Raw genomic sequence first — 12,563 nt, 5'->3', positions numbered from 1 at the left:
GGCAATGTGAACTGTTGGTGGCTGGGAAAACAGAATGCCTAGATCCTGCCTCAGACAGGAAACACAGCTCGACCCAAAGCTGCTGTGCACATGGGAACCTATTCTTCCTCCCCCAAGTGTACACTGTTTCACAGTTGTGAACATACATCCTGCATTGAGAAGCAAGTCCATCCCTCCATGGGAAGGGCCACACCCCAGCTAGAGGTGCACAATAAGCTGTGAGGAGGGGAGGACTATCAGAAGGGTTCTAACAGGAGGAGGTCCAGCAGGAGACTCTTTGGAAATCTTGTATGAAGGGGATCAGGGAAATAGGACCACACCTCAAGCTCTTACAGAAATGCAGGACTCTTGTGCTGACCCAGTCCAAGGGATCAAAGCATTGAATGGTCAGTCCTTGAAGGAATTATTCAGAGTAGTAGATAATTATGCAGCCAAATGGTTGGCCACTACAAGGGATATTTTACCGGGATAGTGTCCACAACTCAACAGATAGATAGGCCCCATCAGGTAGGAAGACAGGGAGAGGAGTTGGGCTGTGGACACCTTTGATTTCTAGCTTCTGTTTGAAAGACTGATTTTTACCTTTATTGGTCAGGCAGTCATTCAAAAAAACTTGTATTTAGCACCAGATCCAAGATGACTAAAACCAGCCTCTGCTCCCACTACAGTTACCATCCAGAAAGCTGCTATTCCAAAATTTGTCACAGACATTTTATTTAAAATTAGATATCATCTCTTTTCCAGAAGATAGAGGAGTCTTGAAGGACTTCTGACCACGTGGGTAGGGGAAGAGTTTTCTGAGACATGGGTTGGGATAATGAAAATGCTTTGAAGTAAGTATAATATAGGAAGAAGATGGGAAAGGACAGGGGTAAGGGGAGATAGAGAAAAAGAGGGACATCCTCTGAAGTCCTAAACAGTGAAGCCTTTCTTACCCCTCCTTCCATCACATGAACAAGGGAACATGTTAAGTGGGAAAGCCACTGCTTCAAGTCCTGGATGCCTGTGTTTTGGGGTACCCACCTAAACTGTCCAGACCTCCATTAATGTACTCACGTCCCACTCCCATATGCATTTTGCCTAGAGAAGGGAGGTAGTTGGGAGTGGAGAGGTGGGGAGTAGAACTTTCTGTATCATTAGACAGATAAGATCATGAACCAGCTGGTGAATCTCCTGGAGATACAGGAGACCAAAATCTCTGAATTCTCCCCCAAGGGGGATAAGGAACAACCCACTACTGGGGACAGAAGGGCAGGATCCTGTCATATATGTTGTGAAAACAGCGAGGCTAGGTTCTACCTGTCCAGTCCCAAAGGGAGACTTTCTCCCTGACCCCAAAAGGCAGTTGGGCTAGCTGATGACTCAACAATATTTTCATAAAATGGGTCTCCCTGAAAATAGCAACTGAACAAAGCCCTACTCCTTTCTCTCTCCCTCTCTCTCTCTCCCTCTCTCTCTCTCTCTTTATTTTCACAAGAACAAAAAACATGAAACTGGAGCCATTCCACCCTCTACCTTACAGCCTATTTGGACTAGTGAATTTCTAGCTAAACTTTCTAAACAAAACAGCTTCCCAAACACAGCTCAGGGGAAGGAAGCCACCAGAAGGGAGGAGAAAGAAAAGGGAGCTCAGCCTTTCTCTCCTCTTTGGAGTCTCCCTGACCCACCAAGGAACATCACCTCCCCAACAACCATTGTATGTCCACCGTGCACCAGGTCTCAAGGAAGCATTGTTCCTACTGTTGAAGATGCTCAACTTCTGGCGGGGAAGAAAAATATGCAAACAAGTAGGAACCCTAAGTATGCCTGGTGCTAAAAGAAAAGTGGATACAGAGGATTCCAAAAGAAAGCCTGTCAACAAGGCGGGGACAGGAAGGAAGATTTCATTAAAAAGTGACTTTTGAGGGGTTGGCCAAGGGGCTGGCCAAGTGGTTAAGAGTTGGCTTGGGAGCATGAGCTCTGAGCAGCAGTGCCACCGGATCAGATCCCACATGGGCCAGTGACAGTGCGCCCTCTACAGCTAAGATGGTGAACAACAGCTCTACCTGGAGCTGGGCTGCCATGAGTTGCTGGTGATGGCGTAGGCTGCAGTGGGGCTGCAGTGGACTGCCGTAAGCTATTGTGAGTGGCCGGCAGCCGGCGTGAGCTGGCGTGAGCCACCGTGAGCTACCGTGAGCGGCCGTCCAATGGCCGGCGACCGATCTGCCTCACCAGGGAAGAGCACAATGATCACAATACCAACAATGGGCCAGTGAAGCGATGTCCTCCATAACTAGACTGAAGAACAAAAGGACTGAAACTTTTCTGTTCCCCTTCCCTGATTCCCCAACGCTGTTCCCTCCCCCAAATTCCCCAACAAAAAATCTTTTAAAAAAAAGTGACTTTTGGGCCGGCCGAGTGGCGCGATGGTTAAGAACTCGCTTGGGATGCCAGAGGGCCCCGGTTCGGATCCCACATATGAGGGCCAGTGACACTGCCCTCCACAGCTAAGATGCTGAACAACAGCTCAACCTGGAGCTGGGCTGCCGTGAGTCGCCGGCGACGGCGTGGGCTGCAGTCCCTGTGGCAGTGCATTGCCATGGGCTACCGTGTGTGGCCAGCAGCCAGCGTGAGCGGTCAGCAGCCGCAGTGAGCGGCCGTCCAGAAGCCGGCGACTGATCTGCCTCACCAGAGAAGAGCACAATGATGGTGCCAACTTGGGCCAGTGAAGCAACGTCCTCCACAACTAGGCTGAAGAACAAAACGACAGCAACTTGTCTGTTCCCCTTTCCCCAATTCCCCAGCACTGTTCCCATCCCCCCAATTCCCCAATAAAAATCTTTTAAAAAAAAAAGTGACTTTTGAGTGTTCCTAGATAAGTGTTGCTTTCATAGTAAAGAGAACAGAAGGAAGACCAGCAGTGAGGGTGGAACACCATGGTACTGCTCTGAAAATGGCTGGAAAATCAGGGTGAAAGTGCCAAGTGGGGCAGGAAAAGAGAAAATGACAAAAATGTGGGCAGGTGTACATATCATGAAAGTTGATTTGGATGAGCATGGATTGAGACTTTGGCAATAGCCCTGGAGAGAGAATAGGAGGCCTGATTTAGACAGAGTGAGAGGTATCAGCAAATCGGAGTTGAGAAGACCCTCCTGCTTGGAATGAGAGCTAACAGGGAAAGGAGAGAAGGGAAAAGGCCCCCTGATTAGCAGGGGAATATGTGTTGACAGGCCACTTTAGAGGAAGAATGGGTCTCCCACACCCTTCCTTTTGCCACACTCTACCTAGCACATGCCTACATCCATCTCTCACTTGGGAGACTGTGACCATTGGGTAACTTCTTGAGATGTACACTGATGTTTGTCTTTACTTCCCCCTTGCATTGGAGGTTTATGGCTTGCCAAAGCAGAAGGAACTTGCGTGTGGGCACTTTCCATGACGGCTTTTACTTTTCAACACTAAGCCACTGAGCTGTTTATGATTTGTGTGGGGGAGCCCGGAATATAGAAGAAAGGAAAACCTCAGAGGGGGACATGGAGACTGAGGGAAAGGAGGGCAATCACTTTGTAAGTCCTAAGCTGTAGTGTCCACATACTCAGCTGAGAAGCCTCAGAGGGGTGGCTGAGGCCTGCAGCAGGCTGAGGCATCGCCAAAGATTACTGTGGCCCAGGACCGGCAAAGCCAAGGGTCTGGGAAAAGGAGGGTGTCTCTGCAGAATAAACTGCCTGCTAAAAAGAACCCCCCAGATCGTTGGAGATGCATTAAACAGATCCTAGGCCTTGGAATTCCAGGAAAGGTTGAGCCCCCAAAACCAAGATCAATTTCTTGCCTGTCCTGTGAAATGGGAACTGAGGGCTGAAGGGACAAGGTCAATGCAAATAAACAAAGGAATGCACTCTTTCCTGTACACTTCTCTCCACTATCTGGGTAGATTCTGGGTCTCATTCATAACTGAGGTGCCAGCACTCAGCTGAGAGGACCTGCTGCAGGAGAGACAGATGGAAGAAGGGAGCAATGTGCACCCTGTCTCCATCAAACTAGTGGGCACTCCTGTGCCCCCATGGGCTGGCAGGCTGGATGCTAGGAAGGAGGTGGCGTTCCAAGGTTTCACTTTTAAAAATGCTTATAGGACATGCAAAAATCCTAAACAGATTTAGTGAGTGGGTCTATCCGCAGCAGCTCCGCCTGTGGGACTTCCCCAGCGGGTGGGGCGGGGCTAGGCTGGGCCAAGGGAGCATCGCGCCTGCGTACTGGAGATTCTGAAGCTGCGTTCTCAGCGAGGTGGGCGGGGGCTGCCTGGGCATCCGGGTCCCTCACCCCGCCCCGCTGCATGAATGAGAGGAGCGGCGCCCGTCCCCCCCGCCCCCCTCCACCGGGTCCGCCCCTCGCCAGGGGCCGCCGCGCTCAGTCCACCGCCGCCACCTCAGCGGAGCTTGGTCCCGACAGACGCTCACTGCCTGCAGCCCGCCGCCTGGCACTGACGGTCCTGCACGCCCGCCGCCGCCGTCCCCGGCGCTCCCGAGTAAGTGAACGAGCTAGAGTCGCCGCTGGGCTGGAGCTTAGGTGACCGGACAGGTCTGGGTTCGGGATGCTGAGGAGACCGCGGGCCCTCGCCAGCCTCGCACACACACACTCGGGGCGCTCCAGCGGGGGGCGGGGAAGAGTGGGACAGCGGCCCTAGGCCAGGAGGGACGCAGAGGAGGGTCAGCCCCCGGCTGGAGGGTGAGTCCCGCACAAAGGGCTGCGCGGGCTGTCACCGGGAGGTCACAGAAGGAAGGTTCGCGACGCCCCGCACGCCCTACTTGCTGGTACGGGGCGTAGGGCCCCCGGGCGTGGGAGGCGGCCGGGATGTGCTGGAAGGCGAGGACGAGGATGGCGAGGACGGCTGCCTCGGTGTTGGCGATGGGAACGCGCCTGGGGGGCGCGGCGTGGCACTGTTTTCCTGGTCCCCATCTGCTCCTCCCCTTTCTTTGTGGCATTTGTCTCGTGCCCGTTTGTCACTGTGTATATGGATATGGTCTGGGGTGCGATCTCTGCCCTCGACTTACTCATTAATGAAAGTCAGGTGGTGGCCTCCAATCTGTGGGTGGGGGGCGCAGTGTGCTTCCACAGGCCATAGAATTAAGGACCCTCCTTTGTTTCCGGAGACCGTGTGTGTGTGTGTGTGTGTGTGTGTGTGTGTGTGTGTGTGTGTCCTATTAAATAATTCAGAGAGCATTTAAAAGGGGCCTGAGGAAAAAAGACATTACTTACCAGACACTTCACCCAATTCTATCTCTGATGTTCTTTCAAACAGTATTTTTGTTGTTGTTTCTTACTGTAAAACCAGTGGATTTTGTTAATTGAAAATGTATGTCTACATTTTCATGTATCTGTATAGCGAGAACTTCACTTTGCTTTTGCATTTAATTAATGGTAGTATACTTGTGTATATGTACCTGGGAATACGCCAGTACATACAGGACACTGCTTTCTGGGTTTAGTTCATTGATAATATGTCTCATATGCACGTCTATAGGAATACTCCAGTATATCTAGGACACTGTTTTCTCAGCTCCTCAGTACAGGCAGATTTTGTTTCTTCCTGCCTCCCTGTGTTAATAAGAAGGTGGTCCAGCAGGTTCTGTCCACCTCCTTGTTTTTTGTGTTTTTTTCTTAATGCTTTGGCACAGGGTTTTATTTCATATTACCCTGGCATGTGCCCTTGCTTTGATCTGAATTTTCCTGTGTGCTGTTGACTGGTTGTGCATCCCAGCTCAATGGCTCCTCTTACAGGACTACTGGAAAACAGAACACCTTTTATCATTGTCCTCATTCTCAGGGAGAGAAAAGAAGCTCTGCAGGTTCCCACAGACTTTGGCTTGGTCAGTAGGACTGACTGCCTGACTTTGTTGTCTTGGTAAAGTTACCAAGAGTTACAGTTGATGTGGACCAATTAAAAAAAAAAAGCAATTGTAATAGCACCAGCTATTCCTTCCTGTTTCATTTAGACCTTTTTTTTTTAAACCGTATTTTATGTTTTAGAAGATAGTTGGTTGCATTTTCAGTTTCTTTTTTACCCTTATAATTTTGCAGAGTGATGGGGAATTAGCTAAAGCTGGTTTTAAGAAACATACCTCCGAAATATATTTTTATTATGATTTTGATTCAAAATAGTGGTGGTAAAAAAAATTAGGAGCTTAGTGGATGATATGAATAATTAAACTGGTTCAGTTTTAAAGTTCTCTTAAAGATTATTTTTTAATCACATGTATTTTAATTCCTGATAGTTCTCAGTAAAAAATGAAATCTAAACTAAACAGTCTTCCACAGCATTATTTATGTATAGGCCCTCTGTGAAAAACATTTGCTTTTAATTTGAAGGGAAAATTTTCCATTGGTTGTATCGTGTTATTCTTGGTAAAATTCTTACCTTATGTTATCATGGTCAAATTCTTTTATTGTAACAGTTAAAATTAGTAAAAGTTGACTTTTCAATTTGGAGAAGTTTTGGCTTTATGATGTAGAATTTAAATACATTTTTAATATCAATGAATTTAACTCAAAGTAAGTTAATTAAAAAACAAGGGCTTCCTTAACGTCCTTAACTAGTGTCACTAATATTGAAGCAACCCCAATAATTTTATAAACTGCCTGCATCTGATTTTTTTTTAGGTATCCCCTTAAAACAAACCATAAGGGGAAGTCTTAGATTGTAAACAGAGTAGTATAACCGGAATTATCACTGAAATAGGCTTGCATAGTACCGCAATATTGTGGAACTTTAATTTTGCAAGAGTGACTTTGCTATTGTTTGAATCAACAAAGGAACCCAAAAACATCCTGGCCTTGTTATTCAGTATTCTGTTAACCAAAATCTTTTCCAACCCATAGTTTAGCATTACCTGTATGTAGTATGATGACTGAAGAAAAAATTCTAAAGTAATTTCTATATCATCAAAATACATTAAATTACGTTAAATGCTGTTTTACTAGTAAATATATTCTTTATATTCATTAGAAATACTAATACTGTTCTGTTAGTGATGGTAATAGCATGTATGGTGATACTTGGTTACCCAAAACTGGGATACAATATCCCTTCAACGATGTCTGATAATAAAACGTAGATTTTTTTTTCTATTGGGCATTTTCTATCAACAGTTGTTTTCCATTTCAAATGGCAGTTTATTCTAAAGTCAGTAACAAAGTAATATTATTATAATGTATTAGCTTTATACATTATACATCTAGGACTTCCCTTTCTCATCATATTGGGAATTCCCTTTGCCCTTTTCCTGTGTTGAATCCTTTATTTCCTGGATCCTGTGTCTCCCTCAATCTTCAATAGCTTCCTGAGAAAGGGCAGGTACAAATTCTGAAATGCTTTCCTAAATTCAGAAGTTGCATTTTTGGAAATGTCTTCATTTTACCACCATGCTTGAATGGTGGTTTAGCTGGACACTGAATTCTAGATTAAAAATTGGTGTCCCTCTTTTGAAGGCATTGTACCGTTAGCTTTCGGTATTGCTTTTGAGAAATCCAATGCCATTCTAATTCCCATTTCCTTTTTCCTCCCACTTTGGAAGATTTTAGGATCTCTGTATCCCTTATGTTCCTGACATTTCATGGGACTCCTTGAAACATCTTTTTCTTTCCTTTTGTTCATGGAACAGATAATGTTTTCCAAAATGACTATATGGTATATGCGTGCACAGACACACACACTCAGAGAAACACACACTCCATCTCACCCAATATGGCTATTCTTTATAGTGTTGACAAGCCTCCATCAAGAGGTGGGGTCTTTGTGTCCTCTCCTTGAACCTGTGCAGACATGAGTGCTTCCCAGAATGTTTGGTCTTGAGCCAACATCATGGTTTAGGAGTACAGCTGAATGATCAAGAGCGTGCACATTGCGGTGTGGGGGTTGGGGGGAGTAGTGATAATTTTTATTTTTTACTTTTGAATGGTAGGTACCATCACTGGAAATATCAGCACCAGAGAAAGTTTCTTCAAGCTGTGAAATGCAGTCACCTCTGGAATCAACATGAAGGCTAGCAGGTGCATTTTTAAAAATCCGTAGGAAGTGACAGAACCATTCATGACCAAAAAGAAACAATCTTTAAGCTTTGTGATTAAATATGTCATGACTAAATATGACAAATACATTATTTGCAAGAATGTCTGTGATGAGAAGATGGAGACAAATGGAGCTATATAGACCATAGCTTGATTGGACATTGTCAGTGACCTTGTTTTTATCTCATAGATACATATTTTTAAAAATAATTTTTTACCCATGAATTTTTTTCTATTTACAGCTGCTTTATCCTTCATAGCTTTTCCATGAATGCATATGAGTGGCTGAATATCACTGGAGAACTTCAGAGTCGTGACCAAAAATCTGAAGTGGGCTCTCAGCACTGCCTAGGAAAGCTGCCAGATTCCTAATAAGATATCTTTACCTATGCCTATTTAATAATTTCTCCCCACTCTTTAAACTCATGAGCAGCTCACCACCCCTCCCCATACTGATAAGCCGGTCTCATACTTCACTGAAGGTTTAGACGTTTTCAGAAAGATACCCCTCATTTTCACCTCATGAAATCTGGAAATCTACCTTCCTTAGGACGCATGTTTTCTGTTTTCTTCCTATCAGAGGCCAGCTCCCCTCCCACCGTATTCCTCCTCATCCTTACTCAAGGACTTGACTCCTGCATTTGTGCCCTCTCTCTCGCATCAGCAACTCTCCAGGGCACCATTCATGTCAACACACACACATTCTCTGATATTGCCCATCTTTGAAACCAGAATAAAAAATGACAGCAGACAGCTTTTCCCTGACTTCCCATCCATCCCCTTCTGTTTACCTTCATGGTTAAATGTCTCAAAAGACAAGTCCACATTTCCTCGCTACCTCCTGTGTAATACATAGCACTCTCTGAAATTCTGTTGTTGACCGATTTTTATGTCAGCTTCAGGAAGGCAAGGACCTCATCTGTCCTGTTTACCACTATGTCCCTGAGGACAGCAACTGGCACAGTACCTTCTCAATATATAGGCAAAAAAGGACACAACTGACCTTCTTAACCTGGTAGAATTAATAGCTCTTTTTAAAAATTTCTAACAAACTCAATTTTCATTAATTTTTTTATCACCACTTTCTGCTACACTTAGCGTTGAAAAAAGTTATGAAGACTACATTAATAATAGAATTTTTCCCCTATATTACATTACATTTCATTCTTTCATAAGTATAATTTAATATTGGCAATCTTGCACCTCGATTCTGGAGTGAGACTGCTTGGAGTTGAATTCTAGCTCTTTCACTCTTTGCCATGTGACCTTGGCAGGTTTCCTAACCTCTCTGTTTCCATCTGCAAGATGGAAATAAGAGTAGTGCCCATCTCATAAGTTTGCTTTATGGGTCAAATGAGATAACATGTAAAAAGCTAAATTCAGTACTTGGCATAGGGGTAAATGTAATGAAGAATAATTATAATTATAGTTATTATTTGTGTAGCTTTCTTCAGTTTCTAACATTTGATCTGACTTGGTCATTGTAATAGTTTTGTTCGGACTACTGACATCTCTTAATATTGGCTGTAAATGTGACTCGGCTATTTTTAGCTTTGTTTTTTCTGATCCCTTGCCTCTCTATTCCCCAGATTATCCCCATGTGGTAGATTGGTAAAATGATCTACAGTTGATACATGAGCACCCTATAGCACTTCCTAGAAATTTGGTCATTTGATAAATCATTTTCCTCACTTAATAAAATATTTTAATTTCAAGCCAAGTTCTGGTCTTTGATTATTTGGCTTGCCCAGGAGTGAGGTTCCTTTTTCATGTTATTTCCCATTAAGTTTTCTTATTTCTGGAAATGGATCTTTTAAAATACACAATACATCATCAACAGATTTTTTTTTTTTTTAGATTTTTTTTTATTGGGGAATTGAGGGGATGGGAACATTGCTGGGGAATTGGGAGAAGGGGAACAGACAAGTTGCTGTCCTTTTGTTCTTCAGTCTAGTTGTGCAGGACGTTGCTTCACTGGCCCAAGTTGGCACCATCATTGCGCTCTTCCCAGGCAAGGCAGATCAGTCTCCGGCTTCTGGACAGCCACTCACTGCAGCTGCTGGCTGCTCACGCTGGCTGCTGGCTACACACGGTAGCCCATGGCAACCCACTGCCACAGGGGCTGCAGCCTACGCCATCGCCGGCGACTCACAGCAGCCCAGCTCCAGGTTGAGCTGTTGTTCAGCATCTTAGCTGTGGAGGGCAGTGTCACTGGCCCTCATATGTGGGATCCGAACCGGGCCCTCTGACATCCCAAGCCAGTTCTTAACCATCGCGCCACTCGGCAGGCCCAGATTTATTTATTTATTTTTTTTTAAGTAGCTATAAGACACTTGTTTTCACTGTTACAAGCTAGCTGGGAAGATAAATATATGTAGCAATACAAAGTCCACACTGAGGGCCACATGAGGGATAAAGACAGGCTCTGTTGAAGTTCAGAGTGAGGAGAGTCATGTCCTGCCAGCCTTAAGGGAGTCTTACAACTTTTCTGCATGTTCAGTTGTTTTAGTCTATTCCCTTATTATTTGTCTTGATTTTTATTTTGAAAGTTTGCTTAATAATCATGGGAATTGTTTAGATTTTAAAGTTGATAATACACAACTAAAATTGAGAGCAGTTTTTACTTTTAGAAATGTTTCTTGAAGTCATTAACTTAGCAGTTACTCTGTCTCTTTTCTTATCAAGGTAGTCAGTGGGGACTCCTCCAATTATCTGAGCATTTCAGATATCAGAGTGTAATGTTGAGTAAATTTAGGGCTCAAAAAGAATGCCAGATGGTTTGAAAGGAATTGTGAGCACTCCAACTAGTGCAGTGCATTGAAAGCCAGCTGGCTGAGCCTTGTCTGTTCTGGAGATAGGAACCAGACGCTGTTCCATGCCAGCTGGCCCAGGAGTAGCTGGCCAGTGGCCTTACTTTGGTTGGCTATTCCTGGGAAAGCCAGCTTGGGCCCTCCATCTGCCCTAAGAACTGTCTGACAACAGAGAGTTGCTCCGCACCTCCATGGTGCTCTAGGGAGTTGGAGCAGACTGAGTGGCAAGAAAAGGAAGCCACTTTTTAGATAGCATTACAAGTGAACCTCACATTAAGTTGTGAACTTGCTCTGGAAAAATGTAATGCAACTTGAATGTTTATGGATTCAATGCTTTTAGGTATATTAGAGTTGCTTACTGCTAAAGTATCTATAGTGCATGTTTTTACATTGTAAATAACTTTCAGTTTACCTGCTTTTCTTAAAGTGAGGTTTGCCTGTTCTTTTCATTGTCTTCTAAAGTTTTGGTCATTTGGATTAGTAAAAATTTTCATCTTATTACAAAGTTTGCCCCTATATAAACCATAGGCTTCTGTAGAAGGTTAATTATGTGTGTTGTCTTAAAATTTGTCTCATTTTGTCTGTTATTTATTTTTTTTAACTAATCACATGTTTGTATCAGATACAGTTCTTCCTTTAGCAGACTTAATGTCATAATAATTTAACTGAGAACAAAAGAACTGCAAGTATAATGAGCATTCATTTCATTTGATGACAGCGTTTATTGAATTCTCAAAATGAATAACTTTGCTACAGTCATCAGTATGCTTTATGTTACCTTTAAAAATTTTAAAGGTAAAGGTAAAAATTTGGAGACTGAATAGTCCTCTATTACCCGTTACCTATTTTTATTAAGTTCATCTGAGCAAACCACAAAATTATGAACTACCTGTATCTCTTTATTGTTCTCTCCCAACTCTGAACATGAAAAATTATGCTCAGTGTTGTAAACTTGAAATAGAATCTAGGTATCATATCCAAATAGGCACTTCATCTTGGACTGAAAGAAAAAGGTTGGCAGATAATGAAACACAAAAATTTGAGCTAATGTAGTTTATGGGAAATGGGTGAGAAGGGATGTCAAAGGTGTGGGCTTTCATTCTGTTTCTTTAGCACAAAAGAAATTGCAAAACTTCTTCAGAAATATGTTGGAAATCTCATGCTTAGCTATAATTAAATAAAAGTTTTTGCTTAAACTTATTATCCCTATAAATAGGCCAGAAGGAATTGTTGTGGTCATGAGAAAGCTATTTTCTAAAAATCATAGAACAGTTTATCAATAGCCAGCGGCAGTAGTGTACCCAGAAAAATCATCTTTCACCTTAGCCTAACCTATACTATTATAAAAACCTTTTATGCCAGTAGCTTTAAATGCATTGCTTATTTGCTTCTTACAGCAACTCTCAAAGGGTTGTTTATGGATGATAAAACAGAAGGCCAAAGGTTCAGGTTCCACAAGTTCAGGGGCCAGGTTTAGAACCCAAGTCTTCATCTTCCAACCCACCACATAGCACAGGTGATATTGTCACTTTTCACAAGAATACAGCTCTTTACTGTCCTGCACCGGCACTTTGAAGACTATTGATAAGGGAAATTCAGAGATCTTTGCAGAAAATAGCTGGAGAATAAGGAGAAATTAAGGGAGCATCTACATTCTGATGCTCTTGAAGTAACTAATCATTATAAAACTATTGCAATAAATAAAAATGACTT

General features: G+C 43.5%; 1 protein-coding gene across 2 annotated transcripts in view; it reads left to right on the top strand.

Annotated features, from left to right (window-relative positions):
• The first annotated feature begins 4,368 nt into the window (after window positions 1-4,368).
• The window catches only part of RNF24 (ring finger protein 24), a 69,239-nt gene continuing 61,044 nt past the window's right edge, over window positions 4,369-12,563 (top strand). For both annotated transcript variants that reach the window (XM_019644626.1, XM_019644627.1), the window contains exon 1: window positions 4,369-4,501. The gene's annotated coding sequence lies outside the window, so the exon portion shown is untranslated. The remainder of the gene's footprint in view (window positions 4,502-12,563) is intronic.

This window comes from Hipposideros armiger, unplaced genomic scaffold, assembly GCF_001890085.2.
Source record: "Hipposideros armiger isolate ML-2016 unplaced genomic scaffold, ASM189008v1 scaffold_89, whole genome shotgun sequence".
Lineage (NCBI taxonomy): Eukaryota > Metazoa > Chordata > Mammalia > Chiroptera > Hipposideridae > Hipposideros > Hipposideros armiger.
The sequence above is the reverse complement of the archived record's forward strand: the minus strand, read 5'-3'. Positions and strand labels throughout refer to the sequence as shown.